We start from the raw sequence: 22,426 nt of genomic DNA, 5'->3' as shown, positions 1-22,426 counted from the left end.
GTGAATAACTACCAGGAAAAATATCAATGTCACTAACCACAAAAGGGACACATGGGAAACCACTTGGAAGTTTTTGAAGAAGACTGGTTTGCAACTGAAAGCTAAAGATGCAAGAGATCAGGTCTTCTGTTTAGAAGGTGCACTTTGAGAGAAAGCCTTGCCAAGGACATGTAACTCAGTTCATGAGAAGAGCAACTAATGCAGTTAATTACTTTTTAATGTTTCCAAGGAATGGAATTTGGTGTGACTATCACTCTACATGTTCATTCATTGCCTGTGAGGTAAAGTAAGTTAACAACCAAATTTGTCCTCATCTCAAGATTGAGAATCTTAGAACTGAAACGTCAACGTACTGATTTCTATCTCTCCATAGATGCTACTGAATTTGCTGAGGATTTTCAGCTTTTTTTCTGCTGTTATTGTATAATCACACTGGCTTTAAAAAGCATACTGTGTCTTAACTACAAGTGATTGGTTTTCAAACTTTCCCTTTCAGTAAACTATCCAAGAGGTTTTGCAAAAGTCTTTCCTCTCACAAAGGGTCCTGAAATGGTAACTTGCAAATTATTTCAACAGATGCTGCCTGACTTGCTGAGTTTTTCCAGCATTTTCTGCTTTGGCCAAGATTTTTCAGATGGCAGAGTTTCCCTTCCCACCATTTGCAGAGTTGGCAGTGAACACATTGCCAATACTGCCTGCCCCGCAGCCAAATAACATTCCAAAGAGTGTTAATTCACTGCAGGCAGGACTTCCACCCTACACTCAGGAGGAAGCAGAACTGCAAGCTGTCCCTGGACTCTAAGTCCCCAGAGTCCAGGGCCAGGTGAGTTTTGGGGATTTCAAGGAGGGGAGGGGGAGTAAGGCCCAGTTTGGGGTTGGTGGGCAGAGAAGGGGTAGAGGTGTTGGTGGAGAAGCCAAGGGGCGAGTAAGTACCCACAGCGACCAGTTTTGGGGGGGCGCCCGAGGCCTGAGCTGGTTCACTTTCCGGGCCTCCCCTCTGCCTCTGAGCTCTTCTCTCCAGCTTGAAAATTGAGACTTGGTGGGAAATAGTCTTAAAATGGCTTTTATTTGGCTATTTAAGGGCCTCAATTGGGGAAAGGGTTGGGGGTGGGAGGGGACGACTTAGGCCTCATCCATTTAACTGTAAAATTGCAGAGGGGTCAGGGCGGGCAAGAGCTCAGTGAGAAGGCCATCCGAAGAATTTTATGGCCACCCACCCCCGCTGCCTCCAAACCTGCCGGCTGGGTAATGTAAAGTTTTGCCTTTTGTTTCAGATTAGTAACATATGCAGTTTTTTTAAATTTAACATTCACCAAAAATGATGTAGTAGGAAGGAAAAGTAAACAACATTTGTTCATGTTCTTACCTGTTTGACAGATGTTTGGTGTTTCTTTGAACCTGTTCCTGCAATATTCTGACTGATCTGACGCAATCAGTAGATCATACAACACTTCTGATTTTGATAAAAATTGACTGTGTAACTCCCACAAAGTATTCATACTCTCTAATATCACATCTGATAAAATAAGGTCACCATTATTAAGAAGAAAGCACTCATCATGAAGAAGAGGCTATGAATTGATGCCCTAAATTATGTTAGAAAGCTATGCCACAATAATTACTGACATTCTTAAAAATGTCAGTCACAGATTACAAATAGTCAAATCTAGTTTTCAGTTGCTATAAACAAAGTGGCATCATGATATTCTCCATATCTAAATTAACTCAAACTGGCTGGTGTTTGTGACACCAGCACAAGACCTGGCCAGAAAATTTGTTGGAGCAAAATCAAGCATAAATCACACATTTAATTTTTCATTAACTTTTCTCAATATCCCATGTTGTGCCTGATAATGAAGCATAACTGATTTGAAAACTAACACCATGATTTTCTCTATTAACTACACTTTAAATTGGAGCAACTAGTCTATTAACTTAAGTGAGAAAAAGTACAAGTAAGTTAGCCTTTTCCATAACCATTCTAACATTTTAAATATAAACTTAAAATATGTAAATAATAGATATGACTGCAGTGGTAATGGAATAAACTCAACCTGGGGTCATGCTATCTTGCAGCCTCTTCGAATAGCAACATGAGAATTCCTTGGGTTTTATTGCTTCAGGCAGCCTAAAGGTAAGCAAGAAACAGAAGTCATCAAGAACCTTGAAAGCTTTTACATCAAAGAGAAGAAATTAATGTAAAAGTGTGTCATTAAAATGTACGAAGTACTGTAATCATCATATTAAGATAAATTTTATGGACTATGTGTACGGCAGCTCTTTACTTGGGAAATATCCTAGAAAACCAATCTCTTTCAGGCACTTCTGACAAGTGGCAAGGTGGCAAAGACAGAACAACAGCAACACAGCCAAAATTCAGAATAATTTCCCCCAAAGAAGATTACTTTAAGAAAACATAAGCCTGTCCAGTTTCTCTTTCAGTAGTAAACTCTCCAGTGTGGCTGGTAGGGAAAATAACTAGGAATGAGAATCAGCTAAAGTAATATTTGTGAATATTTTGTATATTTTTAAAATAAACATTGTAGTGAAAGAGATGATAGTTTAGACACGCAGTGGGATAAATATTGTTAAAGAGAAGGTAGACATGAACAGTGTGGTTGACTTTTGAATGCCCTCTGAACAAGGGCAATTAGGGATGGGCAATAAATGCTGGCCCAGTAAGTGACACCCACATCCTGTGAATGAATGAAAAATAAAAGGCTCTTAGATCGGCTGGCTGTATTTAAACTTGTTAAGTCACAAGGACAGGATAAGATGCATCAAAGGATACTGGGAGGGAAGTAACAGTGGAAATTGCAGAGGCACTGGCCATAATTTTGCAATTCTCCTTCGAAATAGAGGATTGGAGAATTGCAAATGTTACACCTTTGTTTGAGAAAGATCCTAAGGATGAACCCAACAGCTAAAGACTTTTCAGTTTGACCTCAGTGGTACGATATCTATTAGAAACAATAATTCGGGACAAAATTAACAAAATTACAAAATTAACTCGAGCAAATCTGGATTAAATAAGGAAAGCCAGCATGGATTTGTTAAGGCAAAATCATGGTTAACTAGCTTCATTGAGTACTTTGATGAGGTTACAATGGATGGATGAGCGCAATGCTGGTGATGTGGAGTATACGGACTTCCAAAAGGCATTTGATAAAATGTCACATAACAGGCTTGAGAGCAAAGTTAGAACTCATGGGATAAAAGGGACAGTAGCAACATCAAAAAGAAATTGACTGAATGACAGGAAATAGAGGGCAGAATTTTGCCCTTGGTGGGCAGGCAGGTCCCACAGGCTCGGCGGCGGGCGGGCAGCCAAACTCTGCCGCCAAAACAGGAGCCGCTGCCGTTTTGAGTGGGTGGACCAATTAAGGCCCGCCCAGCGGCCTGCCCGACAGGAAGCGCTATGCGTTTTCTGTGCAGTGGGGGAGGGATTCCCCATCTGTCAAAGTGCGCTCTTTCACGCATGCATGCGAAAGAGCGCACTTCTCCCTGAGACAAAGTCCTGTCTCAGAGAGATTACTGACAGGTAAGAAAACTCCAAAAATAGAAAAATATTAAAATTATTAACATGTCCCCTTCATATGGTGAACGATTGTCTTTGAGACTATAGGAAGGGTTTTGGTTGAGTTCCCCAGGGGTCAGAATTAGGACCTCTACTTTACTTAATATTTTATTAATGACCTAAGGCTCGGGTGTACAGAGCACAATCAAATTTGCGGACGACACAAAACTTAGAATGTAAAAATGTAAGAAACAGGAGCAGGAGTAGGCCATGTGGGCCCTCAACCATGCTGCGCCATTCGATAAAATCTTGACTGATCTGATTGTAGCCTTAACTCCACTTTCTTGCCTGCCCACCCACACCCCCCATAACCCTTGACTCCCTTGTCAATCAAAAATCTGTCTAACTCAGCGTTGAATATATTCAATGACCCATCTTCCACTGCTTGCTAGGGAAGAGAATTCCAAACACTAACGACTCTCTGAGAGATCATTCCTCTTCATCTCTGTCTTAAATGAAATGAAACTGTGCCCCCTGGTTCTAGATTCCCCCATGAGGGGAAACATCTGCTCAGCATCTACTCTATCAAGCCCCTTCAGAACCTTATATGCTTCAATAAGAACACCTCTCATTCTTCTAAACTCCAAATGTTTGCCCACTCATTTAACCTATCGATATCCCTATACAGATTCTTTGTATCCTCCTCACAATTGTAAACAGTGAGAAGGATAGCAATAAACATCAAGAGGACATAGACAGGCTAGTGTAGAAACAGATGAAATTTAATGCAGCGAGGTGTGAAGTGATTCATTATGGTAGGAAGAATGAGGAAAGGCAATATAAAATAAAGGGTACAATTCTAAACGGAATGAGGGGCAGAGGGAGCTTGGGTATATGTGCAAAAATCATTGAAGGTGGCAGGGCAGGTTGAGGAGAGTGGTTTATAAAGCACATGAGACCTTGGCCTTTATGAATATGGACACAGAGCACAAAAGCAAGGAAGTATGATAAACCAGTATAAAACACTGGCTTGGCCTCAACTGGAGTATTGCGTACAGTTGTGAGCACCGCACTTTAGGTAGGATGTGAAAGCATGAGAGAGAGTGCAGAAAAAATTTATGAGGATGGTCCCAGGAATGAGGAACTTCAGCTGCTCTCTTTGGAGAAGGGAACATTGAGAGGAGATTAATAGGGGTGTTCAAAATCATAAAGGATCTGGACAGAGTAGTTAGGGAGAGATTGTTCCCATTGGATGAAGAATAGAGAATCAGTAGCGTTGCCAGCTGTAATTAAATGTATTCCTGGAGGTTTCATCATATGGCTTGCCACCATATTTTTGCCATTAGTTGGCCAACACATACCTCCTTGCGAAATAGTACCTTCTTACATCGATTGGAAAGTAAAAAGACTCATTACCCAATTGGATGATGAGCTGTCAGCCAAACAGCCTTTTTTTCACATTTTCAATATTTTTATATCTGGTAAAGAGAAATGTTCAAAGAAAATGACAAAAATACCAATATTTCTGATGTGCAGATTATTTTTCACAAGGGTCAGTACAGCAGTGTACTGGAGATTAATCTTCAATTCCTGGAGACTCCAGGCCAATCCTAGAGGTTTGAAAATTCCCAGACTCAGAGAAAATGGATTTAAGGTGATTAGCAAAAGCATCAACAGCGACACAAGAAAAAGCTTTTTTATGGAGGTTATGGTTAGGATCTGGACTGCACTGCCTGACAGTTTGATGGAGGCAAATTCAATGGTGACTTTTGAAAGAGAATTGGACCATTATCTGAAGAGAAAAAAATTTGCAAGTCTACAGGGAAAGGATAGGGGAATGGTACCAGGTGAGTTGCTCTTGCGGAGATCCGGCACAAGCACAAGGGGTTGAATTGCCTGCTTCTGTACTGAAACCATTCAGTGATTTTATGAAACCTTTGCAGCAACACCCACCATGTTGCTATAGCAATTCAGACTGGATCAGAAGACCATATATATGCATTTATTGAAAGGGGAACATCTCCTCATTCTTCTTACATGGAGGGGGAGTGAGAGAACAAATGAGGACAACTATTGGAGGCAGAGATAAAACTAACAAAAAGCATGTTACAGTCACCTGAGAGAGTGTGGGGAAGAGTAATCAGACAAAGGGGGGAGAGTAAACATCTCCCACTCTGATTCTATCAAAGGCAGTTATTACTCTTGTGAGCAATTCTGCACAAGATCAATTAATGTGTCATAATTAACAAAAAGGATTTGTAAGGAAGTAAATAACCTACTGAGTTTTTCAAGGGAAATGTAATCACATAGCCTTGGAAGGTATCAGTTTGTGCTCATTTAGCTTATTTTAATCAGAGCTATGGTACAACCAATTGGTGTTCGTACCTCCGCATTAGCAAGAGTAAAGATCATCTGAAGTTCTCAGCTTTGATTACTATGACATATATGACAATGCTAGAAGTGTAATTATATGGGCATTGGATAAGGACAGGAATGGATTCAGCTACTTTATTCCTCCACAGTCAAATAGCCTAGCAATATTTATTGGTTGACTCATCAAAGAATATTGCCCATTTGGATAAGATATTAAGAGGAAATTAGTGAGAAGAAACCAAACTGTTCAAGTATACAGAGAGAGTGCCCTGTCCAGCATAAACAACTTCAACACAAAGCACTTCATAGCCATTGCATAATTTTTGAAGCCTAGTCACTGTTGTGAGTTGGTGGCCTAGAAATGGCTGAAGACAGTGGACAAAATTATTCAAAGTTGGCAGCCACAACGCTCGCAGTGGCCCAAACGTGGAGACCTCCTCACCAGTGGACGTCTGACACTTTGCCTGTTCCAGTGAAATGAGGCCCAAGACCAAAATCTGAAGAGCCTAACCTTATCATTCAGACACAGAGGAGCAAGCTACATCTCCCTACCTGTCTAGAAGTGGTTGCAACCCAATTTGTAGGTGATTATTGTTTTTATTATTTTTTTTAAACATAGGCCTAGTGAAAGATTCTTACTTCTTTTTATAGTAGACTGGCTTCATTGAACCACCAGCTTTCGAAATAGAGTTGCACTTTGGAAGATAGGACATATAGCTGGAAACTTGGGTTGGAGAAGAACAGAGATCATTTTCTTCAATTTTCCAAATAGTAGCAGGAACGTCAGCTAAAGAGGCAAAAGAATCATTTCAATTACAATTTTCAGACAGACTGGGACATTTTATATAAAAGTGGGGTGCCATGTTTTACATGAAGCAGCATGTCTTAACAGAGGAAGTATTATGTACACATTCAATTCTATTTTATTTTCTTTTTATCGTTCCCCATGTTTCATAAATGTACTTAAGGCATGTCAGTGCATCATGTGATTCAATTCATAAGCGCATCACTTCATATTGAAAGGACCCTCCATGTATCAATCACCTTCAAAGATACCTAATTGCCACATCTATTATTTATTCCACTGTTCTATACCAGAGCTGTCGTTTTCACTGCTGATTTCAGAATTGATGCCTGTGGTACAGTAAGCTTATATTGTGAACTTACAGATGTCACATTAGTTTTACCAACTCTGATAAGCAATTTTGGAGATTTAAGGTTGAATTTTGCATAGGCAGTTGAAGTCCCGCTGGGAGTGGCAACCATGCTTGGGCAGGCAGTGGGACCCAGGGCTGCACTTTGTCAGCTGCCATGGCTGTCACTGGGGCTGCCAATGGCTATTAAAGCTGTCAGCCCGGCCCTAAGAGCTGCTGGCCTAATCTGAGTATCAGAACCTCAGCAGCTACAACAGTGCTTCTCACTAGCAGTGGCCATTGCTGTGGCTGCAGCTGGTAGATGGAGCCACCCCTGTGGTTGGGGCCAAACTGCTGAGGGAAGGAAGCAGATACCACAGGGTCAACCACCACCGGGCAATGGCTCCATGGGCCAAAGAGTGCCCAAAAAGGAAATCCCCCCTGGTCTGGAAGGCCACCAGTGTTTATTTGGCAGACTCCCTACGAGGCAGCAGGTTCCCCAGCCACTGGGGAAATGCCAGTGGGGACAGGAAGAGACCCTTAATTGGCCATGTAAGTGGCTCAGTTGAGCTAAGGACAAGCAGGCCATCTGGCATCTTTCCTGCCATTGGCACAATGGCATGCTGGATGGAATATGAGATTTTAGATATATGTTTAGAATGTAAATGCATGCTGGGTGAGGAATTTTAAGATTTTGAATAAGAGCTTTACATCAACTATGAGCTGTACTGACAAAGCAAGTATATAGTACTTACCTTAGATGTGACCAAATCTCAGCAAGTACAACAATGAAAATTAACTAACATGCTGAAAAAGGAACATTTGCAGGGCTAAAGAACAGGTGAGTTGGACTAATTGGAAAGCTCTTTCAAAGAACACAAGCCAAGGGACCAAATGGCTTTCTTCTGTTTTTATCTATAATTTTATGATTAAAAGGTTCATCAATATTCTGATAAAAGTTATTGCCAATGCCTATTATGATCTTTCAGATTATTGTTGAAAATAGAGACATGCTATTGAAGCCTTTCATCTTTCACTCAACAGACACAAGAATGCCAAATTTCAAAGGGAACAACAGTTTATACTGCATGAGAAAAGGGTGCTGACTGGTTGCTGATTGCCTTCCCTCAGCAGTTTGGCCCCAACCACTGGGGTGGCTCTCCTCCACCAGCTGCAGCCGCAGCAGTGGCCACTGCTAGTGAGAAGCACTGTTGAAGCTGCTGAGTTGCTGGTACTCAGATTAGGCCAGCAGGTCTAAGGGCCATTTTGACAGCTGATTGGTTGGCAAATACACCCTGATTGGTTGAGTGGCAAATGCACCAAGGAGCGATTGCCCATCATGCTATTGTTTGTTCAAAAAAGGTGCAATGTCTGGACATATTCCTTTCATCTGCAAAGGATAGATCCTGCTTATGAACATATGTATATTCTAGCAAGCACAAGCGAGCTACATTGTGAGCCCAAATGATAATATTAAATTGGCTGTTAGTGTAATTCTTAGCACGCTCAGAATTGTTCAGCAAATGCTGACTAATCGCGGAATCATACCTATTGTTAGAAATTATATTCTGAGTTTTGCATGCATGGATTGATTGAGTATGGTCTATTCTCTGCCTCTTATGAACAGCCAAAGGGACATGCTGTTTGATATGATATTCCAGTTGTTGGGAAGTACAGCCTCTGTATCTAGCATTGCACCAGCACCAGCACTGAAATTATATACCACATTACTCATTTGTGTGGTAGGCAGGACGTCTTTTTGGTTTGATGGCAGAGGTACTGGAAAACACCACTCGTGTTACCACTGCATTGCAGCAGTATGAAACTGCAAGTTTCACATGTTGCTCACCCGTTACTTCCAGGGTAATTTGAGGTAGATTGGGCACTTTCTAAGGTCCTAAAGCCTTTTTTTTAAGGCCCTAAAGTGGTGGCCTTAGGCACGTTCATGAGTATGCACAATATACAGCAATCTGATCAGGGTAGCCATTATCCCACAGGATGGCTTAGATGTGCCCTATTTTGGCTTCAAGCTTGCACAGTGAGAAAATGGCTCAGGCCCTATTTATAGGATTGCTGAGAAGGCCAATCTTGTAGCACATGGAGCTGTGTGTATTAACCAGTGAAGGTGGGCTTGTGGTGGACAGTGGTAGAGAAGTCATCAGTGGATTTCTGAACTAGCATGTCAAGGCAAGGGAGCTCGTTAGCCTGATCCATTTGATAGGTGAATTTGAGGGTGGGATGGAGTGCGTTAATGTGTGTAAGGAAATTCTTACACGCAGCTGTATATTCAAATATAGCAAATGTGTCATCCACGTATTGGAAATATGCAAGGGATAGGAGGTTAGAGGGTAATTCCATTGCAAACGTGTTTTTCATGGAAACCAATGAAAATATGAGTGAGAGCTGGCCCCAGAGGGGAAGCCACACAAACACTATTAATTTGGGCATACATAGTGTCATTAAAGCTGAATTTAATTAGGCAAGTTCCTAAGTTCATAACTTCAATTAACACAGATTCAGAAAATGATGGCACATCTAGATTGCCATGATGTAATGACACAGAGCAAAGGCCTATCACTTCCTTGAACAGAACATTAGTGAATATGCTCACAATTTCGAATGAGCACATAGACACAGCATTGTTGTCGATATGCAGGTTGCATCTACTCTTCACAAAAGTGAAAGAATCCTTCACCATGTATGTGGAATACTCACTCAGGAAAGGTTGTAACAGCTTGCTTAACCATTTGGCCAATTCACATTGTGCAGAACCAGTCATAGGTGCGCCGCCATGTTCTGAATCTGTATTCAGTATTCAAGTTTTCAAGTTTAAAACTACCAAGCAACAATCTCGCATTTGATTAAGATAAAGAAGCTTCTCACTCTGGTGCTGTCTCACCCGTCAATATTCTTTGTAATGTCTCATTGAAGCAGACTTGAGTTGCTCGTGAAGCCTGTGCTCTTCCCAGCAAATCAGAGCCCAAATGCTTTGTTCTCTGACAACGATTAGTGATGCCAGCTTGTGTACGTATCTTTTCAGGTAGTAAAACCTGGATAGTAATGGGAAAGTATTCATCTTTTTTAGCAGGATGCTATCTGAACACAAAATTGCAAAATAATTATCCTGATGTTAATACATAATTGGAACTAACAAATTCTACTTGGTGAAGAAAGAAAACAAAACTTGGGTGTTTTATTTTGTAGATTAATGTTTGTGCCAACAATTCCCATGTTTTGGTGAACATTAAGTAAGTTCTCAACTTATGCCAAAAGGAAATGGATTCCCATAGTGGCTCAAGGATAAAAGCAATACCTGGAGTGGTACAGAGCCATATGGACCAGGAACATTCCTTGTTTCTTGGTCAATGTTGAGTTAACTGACCTCAGCTGCGACTGCAATTGGGAAAATACATTTAGTATTTGTGTTCCTAGTGTCAGGGGGCTAAGACCTCAATCTATATTTTTATAAAATATATATGTCATCATGGCTAATTTATAAAATTTTCAAAAATGTACAAAGACTTTAAAATAGCTGGGCCATGGCTGGCTGTGACTCAAACAAAATGAACTTTTGGGCATACAGAGAGGCTGCCACCTTGTTATCTCTAAGGGCCTGGTGAGCAGCAGGAAGCCAATTTGAACCCGAATTATACAAAGACCATTTACATTTCTTAAGCCAGGTCTGACCAATGGAGAATACCAGACTGATAGGGTAAAGGACCCTGAAATTCTTCATGGTTGAAACATTAACAATCTCAAGAATCCGGACTAAGGTATATACATCCTTTATCAAAGCCAAAGTCGAGAGATGGGAATCACATGAATGCGCCTAAGCTAGAGGAGTTTTTTCATTCATTCTTGGAATTTGAGCATCACCGGCTAGACAAGCATTTATTGCCCATCGCTAAGTGCCCTTGAGAAGGTGGTGGTGAATTGTCTTCTTGAACTGCTGCAGTTCATGTGGTATAGGTACACCCACAGTGCTGTTCATCAGAGAGTTCCAGGATTTTGACCCAGCGAATGTGAACGAATGACAATGCATTTCCAAGTCAGGATGGTGAGTGGTTTGGAGGGGAACTTCCAGGTGGTGGTGTTCTCATGTGCCCGCTGCCCTTGTCCTTCTAGATTGTCGTGGCCATGGATTTGGAAGGTGCTGTCTTAGGAGGCTTGGTGAGTTTCTGCCGTGCATCTTGTTGATGGTACACACTGCTGCCACTATGCGTCAGTAGTGGAGTGAGTGAATGCTTGTGGATGGGATATCTACCAATCAAGTGGTCTGCTTTGTCCAGGTTTGTGTATAGCTTCTTGAGAGGTGTTAGAGTTGCACTCTTCCAGGCAAGTGGAGGTTATTCCATCACACTCCTGACTTGTACCTTGTAGATGGTGGACAGGCTTTGGGGAGTCAGGAGGTGAGTTTCTTGCTGCAGATTTCCTAGTCTCTGACCTGCTCTTGTAGCCACAGTATTTATACACATAATCCAGTTCAGTTTCTAATCGATGGTAACCCCCAGGATGTTAATATTGGGGGATTTAGCAATGGTAATGCAATGAATGTCAAGGGCTGATGGTTATAATCTCTCTTGTTGGAGATGGTCATTGCCTGGCACGTGTATGGCACAAATGTTACTTGTCACTTGTCAGCCTAAGCCTGGATATTGTCCAGCTCTTGTTGCAATCTGTAATATTGCCTTGTGGAGCTGCAAAGCTCAGTCTGCCATCTTCCATCAACCAAGCAGCAGCACAGAAAAATGGCTCTGTCCAGGTGTGAATACCTAGCTCTATCTATGCTGTTTCTACTGGAACTTATGAACTTCTGTACCATCACCCACAAGACTAGTTTGCCTTTGCATGCCTATCTTATCATGGAAGCCATCTCCGCTGTAAAAATGGATTATCCAGCATCAGTTTCAACCTGTTGACCTCTGTGAAAGAATACACCATTGGAATTTTGATTCTGGACTCTGGACTCAGATGAAACAAGAATTCTTATTTTGTCTGTGGTCTTTGCCCTGTAATTCTTTCTTTTCTTTATCCCTCTTTTATGTATGAATGATAAAGGTGGGGCCGGGTTGGGGGGGGTGGCAGTTAGTGGGAGTGGACATTGCAAACCCTCTCCCGTGTTTTGAGTTTGTGTATAAAATAAGCTAACCCTCTGATTTCACCTTATCTCGAGTTTGCTGTGGGGTTATTAAAGAAATTGTGTCACACCAAAACTGAGGGGTTGGAAAAATGCGCTATCACTCATAAAAAGGAAATAAAAATCAAAAACACCTTTCTGTTTACGGATAGGTGGTGAGAGGAGAAATAAAGCTGTTTAAATGAAACCCCTCCTGTCTGTAACACTAGGCAAGGAAAGAGAAAAACCCTGGGTTCTTGCTACTGATGATAATCAAGTGACCCCTCCTGGAAAGTGTACTTCTGTGGATTTCTAGTGAGCATGGATTGGGCTAGGCTGTGATGCTTCTCCTGATTGAACAAACTGCTGACACTTCCTGGACTGCTTATATATAAGGAATGGTCCGTTACCTATCACAAGAAGGCTGCCAGTATCTATTAAACAAGGTTCCCAAGTTTTAGAAAATAAAGATTGGATATAAATTTGCAATGTCATTTGTTATCAGACCCTATAGATTTTAATTGGGATCCCAATCTTCTACTGAAACTTTGCTTTCTACTGGACTTCCTCTATTCCCATTTCTATCTATAATTGAGTTCAGTTTTCTGTTTGAGTGTCCGCTGTGGCTCTCGCTTCTGGGTTCAAGGCCCATTCCAGGACTTGAGCATAAAAATCAAGGCTGATAATCCAGTGCCATTCTGAAGAAGTGATGCACTACAGGAGTTGTTGTATTTCAGATGAGTTGTTAAACCAAGGCCCCATCTGCCCGCTTCGGTGGATGTAAAAGACCTGGAGGCATTATTATGAAGAAGAGGGTGCTTTCCCTGGTGTCCTGGCCAATATTTATCCCACAATAAACATTACTATAGCAGATTGTCTGGTCATTATCACATTGCTGTTTGTGGGAGTTTACTGTGTGCAAATTGGTTGTAACATTTCCTGCATTAGTGGCTACAATTTTTTAAAAAGTGCTTCATTGGCTGTAAAGTGCTTTGAGATGTCTGGTGGTCATGAAAAGCATTACATAAATGCAAGTCTTTACTTCCTCTGTTGTGCCTTTTCACTCTCACTTTGATCGATCTTAGTTGTTCCCATATTGATCAGGATTATAGAACAAAGAAATAAAGAACAAAGAAAAGTACAGCACAGGAACAGGTCCTTCGGCCCTTCAAGCCTGCGGCGATCATATTGTCTGTCAACTAAAACATTTTGCACTTCCGGGGTCGGTATCCCTCTATTCCTGTCCTATTCACGTATTTGTCAAGCTGCCTCTTAAACACCACTATCGTAGCTGCTTCCACCACCTCCTCTGGCAGCGAATTCCAGACACTCACTACCCTCTTCGTAAAAAACTTGCCCCACACTTCACCTTTATAGTTTTCTCCTCTCACCTTAAATCTATGTCCCCTAGTAATTGACTCTTCCACCCTGGGAAAAAGCTTCTGACTATCTACTCTGTCCATGCCACTCATAATTTTGTAAACTTCTATGAAGTCGCCCCTCAATCTCCGTCGGTCTAGTGAGAACAATCCGAGTTTCTCCAACCTCTCCTCATAGCGAATAACCTCCAGACCAGGCAGTAACCTGGTAAACCTCCTCTACACCCTCTCCAATGCCTCCATATCCTTCTAGTAATGTGGTGACCAGAATTGCACGCAATATTCCAAGTAGGTCAGTAGGAGGTTAGACATAGGGAGAGGCAACGTCATAGAGGGATTTGAAAGCAGCGATGGGGCATTGCCAGACTGGAATTCAATGTTGGCCAACAAGCACAGATTGATGGTTGAATGGAACTTGATGTGAATTAGGATAGAGATATTCTCTTTCTCCAGAATACCTTGCAAAATTTTTGTTATATTTACATGTTTCTGAATGGCTTATGCTTGCTTTGCTGCGGTCTACTTTCTTCAAGTACAGAACTGGACTGTCCATCTTCTCAAATTTCTGCTGCTGTGCCTAGTCTTGTGTGGCTCTCACATCTGTCCAGCTGTTCCTTTGACTAGTTCCCTTGTCTGTTCTAACGTGCATTTACCCTTCATCCTGCCTGCATTTCCCAGACTTAACTGCACTTGCTCTCGTTTTTCACACCCTAGCTTTGACTGAAACCTGGATACTGACATCTTGTCTCTTAATGAAGCTTCCCTGTCCCACCCAAATTATCAAGGTGGTGATGTGGCCCTATCACCAAATCACACTTTGATTTCTCCCACTATTTCTCTGGTATCTTTTCTTCCTTAGCAGACTTTCATGATGCTCCACCCATCTATCCTCTCCTTTAAAATCCTCTGTCTACAGCCTCACCAAGCCCCAGCCCACATTTCTCATGGAGTTGGTTTCCTTCTTCCCTTTGCCTTTCCAAAGAGCAACTGCTCTACCATGGTGATTTAATTTCCCACTCAAAGTCTTTTGCTCTCTCTCCTCTAAATTCACTACCCTTCCCAACTTTCTAAACCACTCCTTGGACACACACCTTCCTGCCCATATTCTTGTTCATCACCTTGGCTCATCTCCCTCTATTCTTATAGTCTCAACTGCAGACCAAGCCATCTCTGACCACTTCCTTATAACTTTCAATGCCAACAACCCATTAGCCATCCACCTACCCACTTCCTTCTGTGTTTGCCCTGAATAAAAGCATCCTCCATTTACAACTGTGTTCTCTCAATTGCCAACAATAGTTTCACAGCTGCCAATATGCTCAACTATTCCCTCACCTCTACCTTTGAGGCCCTTGTCTTCAGGAAAGGTTCTTCCATTTCAATCATTCTCCCTAATATGGCCTTCCCTCAGACAACCCTTATCTTATCCCTGAATCAGCATTTTTCTTTAGTTTCTCTCCTATCTCCTCTCGGGTCCTCTTAAAACTCATCATATCCATGAGACATTTCTTGGGTTCCTTGAACCTTATGCACCTCACATTCAGCTGGAGGTTAATTAACTTCCTGGTCCCAATGTTAGCTAATATCACATGTAGTTCCAACTCATCACCATTATAACCCGTCTCCTTAAAAGCCTATTCTTAAAGCTGACATTGTAAATGGCTTCCTCTCCTCAAGTACTGCTCTATTCCATTTTGAAGCACCACCCACAGACCTCTGTGTCCTTCTTCAGCCCTAAACTTTAACTGTTGCCATTAAACCCATCAATTAAGTTATGAGACAAAACAAAAACAGAAACAGAAATATCTGGAAAAACTCAGCAGGTCTGGCAGCATCGACGGAGAAGAGCACAGTTGACATTATGAGTCCTCATGACCGTTCAACAGAACTAAGTAAAAATAGGAAAGGGGTGAAATATAAGCTTGTTTAGGGTGGGGGGAAGTGGTGAGGGGGTTGTTGGAACAAGCAAACATTGATAGGAGGAGGTAACCAAAAGATGTTACAGACAAAAGAACAAAGAGGTGTTGAAGGTGGTGATATTATCTAAAGGAATGTGCTAATTAAGAGTAGAGAACAGGACAAGCAATGTACAGATAGCTCTAGTGGGGGTGGGGTGAAATAATACTAAAAGAGCATAAAAGGCATAGATAAACAATGGGTGGAAATACATTTAAAAATAATGGAAATAGGTGAGAAAAGAAAAATCTATATAAATTACTGGAAAAAACAAAAAGGAGGGGGAAGAAATGGAAAGGGGGTGGGAATGGAGGAGAGAGTTCAAGATCTAAAATTGTTGAACTCAATATTCAGTCCGGAAGGCTGTAAAGTGCCTAGTTGGAAGATGAGGTGCTGTTCCTCCAGTTTGCGTTGAGCTTCACTGGAACAATGCAGCAGGCCAAGGACGGACATGTGGGCATGAGAGCAGGTTGGAGTGTTGAAATGGCAAGCGACAGGGAGGTCTGGGTAATGCTTGTGGACAGACTGAAGGTGTTCTGCAAAGCGGTCACCCAGTCTGTGGTTGGTCTCTCCAATGTAGAGGAAACCACATTGGGAGCTATGAGTGCAGTAGATTAAATTGAGGGAAGTGCAAGTGAAATGCTGCTTCACTTGAAAGGAGTGTTTGGGCCCTTGGATGGTGAGGAGAGAGGAAGTGAAGGGGCAGGTGTTGCATCTTCTGCGTTTGCATGGGGAAGTGCCTTGGGAGGGGGTTGAGGAGTAGGGGGTGATGGAGGAGTGGCCGGGGTGTGACGGAGGGAACGATCCCTACGGAATGCCGCCGGGGGGATGAAGGGAAGATGTGTTTGGTGGTGGCATTATGCTGGAGTTGGCAGAAATGGCGGAGGATGATTCTTTGAATGCAGAGGCTGGTGGGGTGATAAGTGAGGACAAGGGGGACCCTATCATGTTTCTGGGAGGGAGGAGAAGGCGCGAGGGCAGATGCGCGGGAGATGGGCCGGACACGGTTGAGGGCCCTGTCAACTACCGTGGGTGGAAAACCTCGGTTCAGGATGAAGGAGGACATGACAGAGGAACTGTTTTTGAAAGTAGCATCATCAGAACAGGTGTGACGTAGCTGAAGGAACTGAGAGAATGGGATGGAGTCCGTACAGGAAGCGGGGTGTGAGGAGCTGTAGTCGAGGTAGCTGTGGGAGTCGGTAGGCTTGTAATGGATATTGGTGGACAGTCTATCACCAGAAATTGAGACAGAGAGGTCAAGAAAGGGAAAGGAAGTGTCAGAGATGGAACATGTGAAAATGATGGAGGGGTGGAGATTGGAAGCAAAATTAATAAATTTTTCCAGGTCCCGATGAGAGCATGAAGCAGCACTGAAGTAATCATCGATGTACTGGAGAAAGAGTTGTGGGAGGGGGCCGCAGTAGGACTGGAACAAGGAATGTTCCACATACCCCATAAAGAGACAGGCATAGCTGGGGCCCATGCGGGTACCCATAACCACACCTTTTATTTGGGCAAAGTGAGAGGAGTTTAAGGAGAAATTGTTCAGTGTGAGAACAAGTTCAGCCAGACGGAAGAGAGCAGTGGTGGATGGGGATTGTTCGGGCCTCTGTTTGAGGAAAAAGCAGAGAGCCCTCAGACCATCCCAGTGGGGGACGGAGGTGCAGAGGGATTGGACGTCCATGGTGAAGAGGAGGCGGTTGGGGCCAGGGAACTGGAAATTGTTAATGTGACGTAAGGTGTCAGAGGAATCATGGATGTAGGTGGGAAGGGACTGGACAAGGGGAGAGAGAAGGGAGTCAAGATAACGAGAAATGAGTTCCGTGGGGCAGGAACAGGCCGACACGATCGGTCTGCTGGGACAGCCCTGTTTGTGGATTTTGGGTAGGAGGTAGAAGCGGGCTGTCCGAGGTTGGGCGACTATCAGGTTGGAAGCTGTGGAAGGAAGATCCCCAGAGGAGATGAGGTCAGTGACAGTCCTGGAAACAATGGCTTGATGTTCAGTGGTGGGGTCATGGTCCAGGGAGAGGTAGGAGGAAGTGTCTGCGAGTTGATGCTCAGCCTCCATGAGGTAGAGGTCAGGCCAGACAACAACAGCACCACCCTTGTCAGTGGGTTTGATGACAATGTTAGGGTTGGACCTGAGAGAACAGAGTGCAGTAAGTTCAGAGAGAGACAGGTTAGAATGGGTGAGAGGAGCAGAGAAATTGAGACAACTAATGTCACGCCAACAGTTCTCAATGAAAAGATCAAGAGAAGGTAAGAATCCAGAGGGAGGGGTCCAGGTGGAGGGAGAATATTGGAGGTAGGTAAAAGGATCTGTTGAACAGGGAGAGGACTCCTGCCCAAAGAAGTGAGCATGGAGAAAAAGGTGGCAGCAGAAGAGTTCAGCATCGTGCCGAGCCCGAAATTCATTGAGATGAGGGCATAAGGGTATGAAACTAAGTCCTTTGCTGAACACTGAACATTCAGCGTTGGAGAGGGGAAGGTCAGGGGGTATAGTGAATATACGGCCGGGGCTGGGATTGGAAGATGAGGTGGGGACAGAGGGACAGGCAGGGTTGGAGGGTCCTGGATGGGTGTTGGTGTTGATGAGTTGTTGGAGCTTGAGTTCCTTAGCACTTGAGAGAAACAGAAAAAGTTTCTTGTTGAGGCGTTGGATGAGACGAAGAATAAAATGAAACTGGGGGCATGCGCAGCTTTGAAAAAGGATGCGGCGGTGCTGCTGGAGGGAGAGGTCGAGTGTGTTCATATGGCAGTGCATGGCACTGAGTGTGGATCTCAGAATGCGACGGGAACAGCAATCCGAGGAACGTTGTATGTCCCGGAGATACCTATAAACCTGGGTGAGTTCGAAATATGAGGGATGGAATTTCAGTTGAAATCCACGTGGTGTAAGCCGGAGACGGAGACAGTCACTGAGAAAGGAGATTTGGCTGTGAAAGCGGGTTTTAGTAAACACCTTGTCAAACACCAGGAGAGAAATGGAAAGCAATGAAGATGAACAAGGCAAAAGAGAGATTCAAAAATCCTGACAAAGAGTAGAACAAAACTTCTTCAAGGTAGGCATTTCTTGAAGAGAAGTGGCAGTCAATTAAACACAGAGATAAAAATGAAAGGATAAAAACAAAAAACTGCGGATGCTGGAAATCCAAAACAAAACCAGAATTACCTGGAAAAACTCAGCAGGTCTGGCAGCATCGGCGGAGAAGAAAAGAGTTGACGTTTCGAGTCCTCATGACCCTTCAACAGAACTCAAACTCTGTGGAACTCTGTTGAAGGGTCATGAGGACTTGAAACGTCAACTCTTTTCTTCTCCGCCGATGCTGCCAGACCTGCTGAGTTTTTCCAGGTAATTCTGTTTTTGTTTTAAAAACAAAAAGTATTGGTTCATAGGAGCATGCCTATGGAAATTCTCTTAGTACTGTAAACTCAGATACATAAGGCCAGGATTTTCCAGTCCCACCAGTCACTGGGCCGGAAATTCCTGCCCGAAGTCAACGGACCTTAAGCTGGTCCATCAAACCTTCCATCCCACCCGCAACGATTCTCGCCATGGGCAGGACCAGAAAATCCCTGCCATAGTTTTAGGACAAAAGCTCAAATAATAAACTGCAATAAAAAGATTCACTTATTTCAGGAACATGTGTAGTATAGTTTGATATCTGGTGGAATCAACTGTAATTTGTTCAATTTAGAGCATGAGCTCTGAAACTTTTATCCAATGAAATTAAATGATATAAATGTAACTATTTCTGAGAAGACAAAACTTTTTCTGTAACCTTTGAACTAAGTGTGAGTACATACCTTATTCAGAACTTGGTACGGATCTTTCTGCGTGTAATCTGAGAGTGCTATATGAGGGGCTTTCAATAAGGCTCTGTAACAACAAGAGTAGTAACATGTAATTTTTGAAGGTAAACAATTTGTTATTGAAGTCTGTTTAAAAGAGACATGGAATATAGTGAATTATCAAGAATCAATGGAATCACAGAATTTTTACAGTGCAGAGGGAGGCCATTTGGCCCATCGTATCTTCACTGGCTCTCCGAATGAGTATTTCACTTGGTGCAATTCCCCCATCTTCTCCCCATAACCCTGCTCAATCTTCCATTTCAGATAACAGTCTAATTCCTTTTTGAGTGCTTTGTTTGAACCTGCCTCCATCACACTCTCAGGCAGTGAATGTCAGGCCTTAACCGCTCACTGTGTGAAAAAGTTTTTCCTCATGTTGCTTTTGCTTCTTACGCCAATTATCTTAAACTTGTGCTTTCTCATTCTTGATCCTTTCGCGAGTGGGAACAGTTTCTCCCTATATACTCTGTCCAAACCCCTCATGATTTTGAACACCTCTATCAGATCTCCTCTCAGCCTTCTTTTTCCAAGGAAAACAGTCCTAACTTCTCCAATCTGACTTTATACCTGTAGTTCCTCATCCCTGGAACCATTCTTGTGAATCTTTCCTGCACTCTCTACAAATACCTGCATATCCTTCCTGAAGTGACGTGCCCAGAACAGGACGCAATACTCCAGCTGAGACTGACTAGTGTGTTACACAAGTTCAACATAACCTCCTTGCTCTTCTACTCTATGGCCCATTAATCAGACTTAGGATACTGTATGTTTTTGTGGTAATCTGAGGTGTAATACACCTTTAAGAGAATGTGAGCAGATTGACCATGTGACTGTAAGACCCAATAGCTGTGTAGTGCGGGCTACCATGTTAATGTTAGTCTAGAACAGGGTCTGGTTGGAGAAGTACACATCATGTTAGTGCTCTGTTGTCTGTGTAAATAAATAGCATGTGCTTCATTTCACATAGGTCTCCGCACCTGCAGCATGTTGTAATCGACTCACCTGCCGACAGATAAGCATGCACCTGGTTCATGAGCAAAGCAAAGTGAAACATAGCAACTGGCAATGAGGCAAAACACAACCAGTCGATGACACCAAAGAAAGCTGTAAAAACTCAACTGTAGTGAATCAGCCATGCCTGTAAGGCCGATTGTAGGGGTATATTACAATTGTAAGCCCTCGCCATAGTCATTGAAGTTATCTCTCTCCAGTATGCCACAATTTGACTGCATCGAACTGTTTAATCAGACTACCAATGACTGGTCACACTATACTGAACGCCTCACTTTTTTTTTTGGCCAATGACATATCCGGGGAGGAGAAGAGGCAGGCGATCCTCTAATCAACATGTGGCGGTAAAATATATGGCCTAATTGGTACTCTAATGGCACCCAACAACCCAGATTCCAAGAGCTTTGATGAGTTGTTGAATCTAGTGAAAGGCCACTTTCAACCAAAACCCTTGGTAACAATGCAGCATTTTAAATTCAATTCAAGGTGTTGTGCCCCTGGAGACAGTTGCTTGCTATGTAGCAGCCTTAAAACAACTGACAGAGCACTGTGAGTTCGGGACGTCAATTAATGCCATGTTAAGAGACCAATTGGATAGGGTTAACGAAGACACCATTCAAAAAAGGCTGTCAGAAACAAATTTAGACTTCAGCAAGGTGCTGGAATTGATGTGAGCAATGGAAAGCGCAGTCAAGGCTCAGAAGAAATCAAAGGAGCACAAAATGGTGTGGTTCTGCACATCAGGAGGGAGGCACCGGCAAGAAATGGCGCGGAAGCACAGGGCTCCGCGGAAAGGCAGGAAACAGCTGCCATTGACAGAGCAGCAAAAAGAAATGGCTTAATGGATAAAAACCACATTCATAATAGCAGTATTGGAGCCAGACAGCCTACAAATGAACAACAATTTAAAAGAACCAAGTGTTTCTACTGCCATCGCAATGGGCGCATTATGTGATATTGTAAAGAAAGATTGAAGCCAAATTTCAAACAAAAAGGCAGAAGTCTTGAACAATGGAGGAGCCAGAAGAAACACAGTCATGTATTTACTCGCTATACAACTTAAAAATGGGTAAAACAGAGCCAATGTAGGTGACAGTACAGGTCAACAGAAAACATATTCGAATGGAGGTGGATATAAACGCATCCATGACAGTCATTGGGGAACACAAGTTTAAGTATCTGAATGGACGCCACTCACTAAAGCTGGAAAACTCGGATGCCAGACTAAAGACATGTACGGGTGAAAACATACAAGTAAAAGGTAAATGCAAAGTTCCAGTACAATAGAGAAGCCAGTCTGCTAACCTACCCCTGATAGTGGTAGCAGGGGAGGGTCCAACTCTACTTGGTCTGAACTGGCTTAAGAAAATAAAGTTCGAGTGGACTGAGATTTTTAAACTCTGAATGAAAGATCTGCAAGAATTATGACAGAAATATACCTCTATGTTCAGGATAGAGCTTGGGAAGATTCAGGGACTGCAAGCTAAAATCCATGTGGATCCTGGAACAACTCCCCGGCATTTGAAGGCGAGGCCAGTCCCCATGCATTACAAGAAAAAGTGAATATTGAATTGGACAGGCTGGAAAGGTTGGTGTCTTACAACCTGTGCAATTTTCTGAATGGGCAACACCCATAATTCCAGCACTAAAGCCTGACCAGAATTGCGAATATGCGGGGACTACAAGTTGACTGTTAGCAAAGTGGTCAGACCTGATAGGCACCCTATACCAAAAATTGATGAATTGTGCTCCAAGCATGCAGGGGAACCGCAAATATGAAACTCAACATGAGCCACACTTACCAGCAAGCTGAGCTAGAAAAAGGCCTCTCGGGATTTTGTGACTATCTACACACATAGTGGGTTATACCAATATACCAGATTACCCTTCGGGGTCTCGTCAGCTTGTGCCATTTTCCATTGGACTATGGAAAATTTGCTCCAAGGTCTACCCCATGCGGTGGTTTATCTCAATGATGTCCTAGTAACAAGACCAACTGATGAAGAACACCTGGCTAACTTGGAAGAGGTATTGAAGCATTTCTCACAAGCCAGAGTATGTTTGAAAAGGGAAAAATGTATCTTCC

This window comes from Carcharodon carcharias, chromosome 17 (assembly GCF_017639515.1).
Source record: "Carcharodon carcharias isolate sCarCar2 chromosome 17, sCarCar2.pri, whole genome shotgun sequence".
Classification (NCBI taxonomy): domain Eukaryota; kingdom Metazoa; phylum Chordata; class Chondrichthyes; order Lamniformes; family Lamnidae; genus Carcharodon; species Carcharodon carcharias.
The sequence above is the reverse complement of the archived record's forward strand: the minus strand, read 5'-3'. Positions refer to the sequence as shown.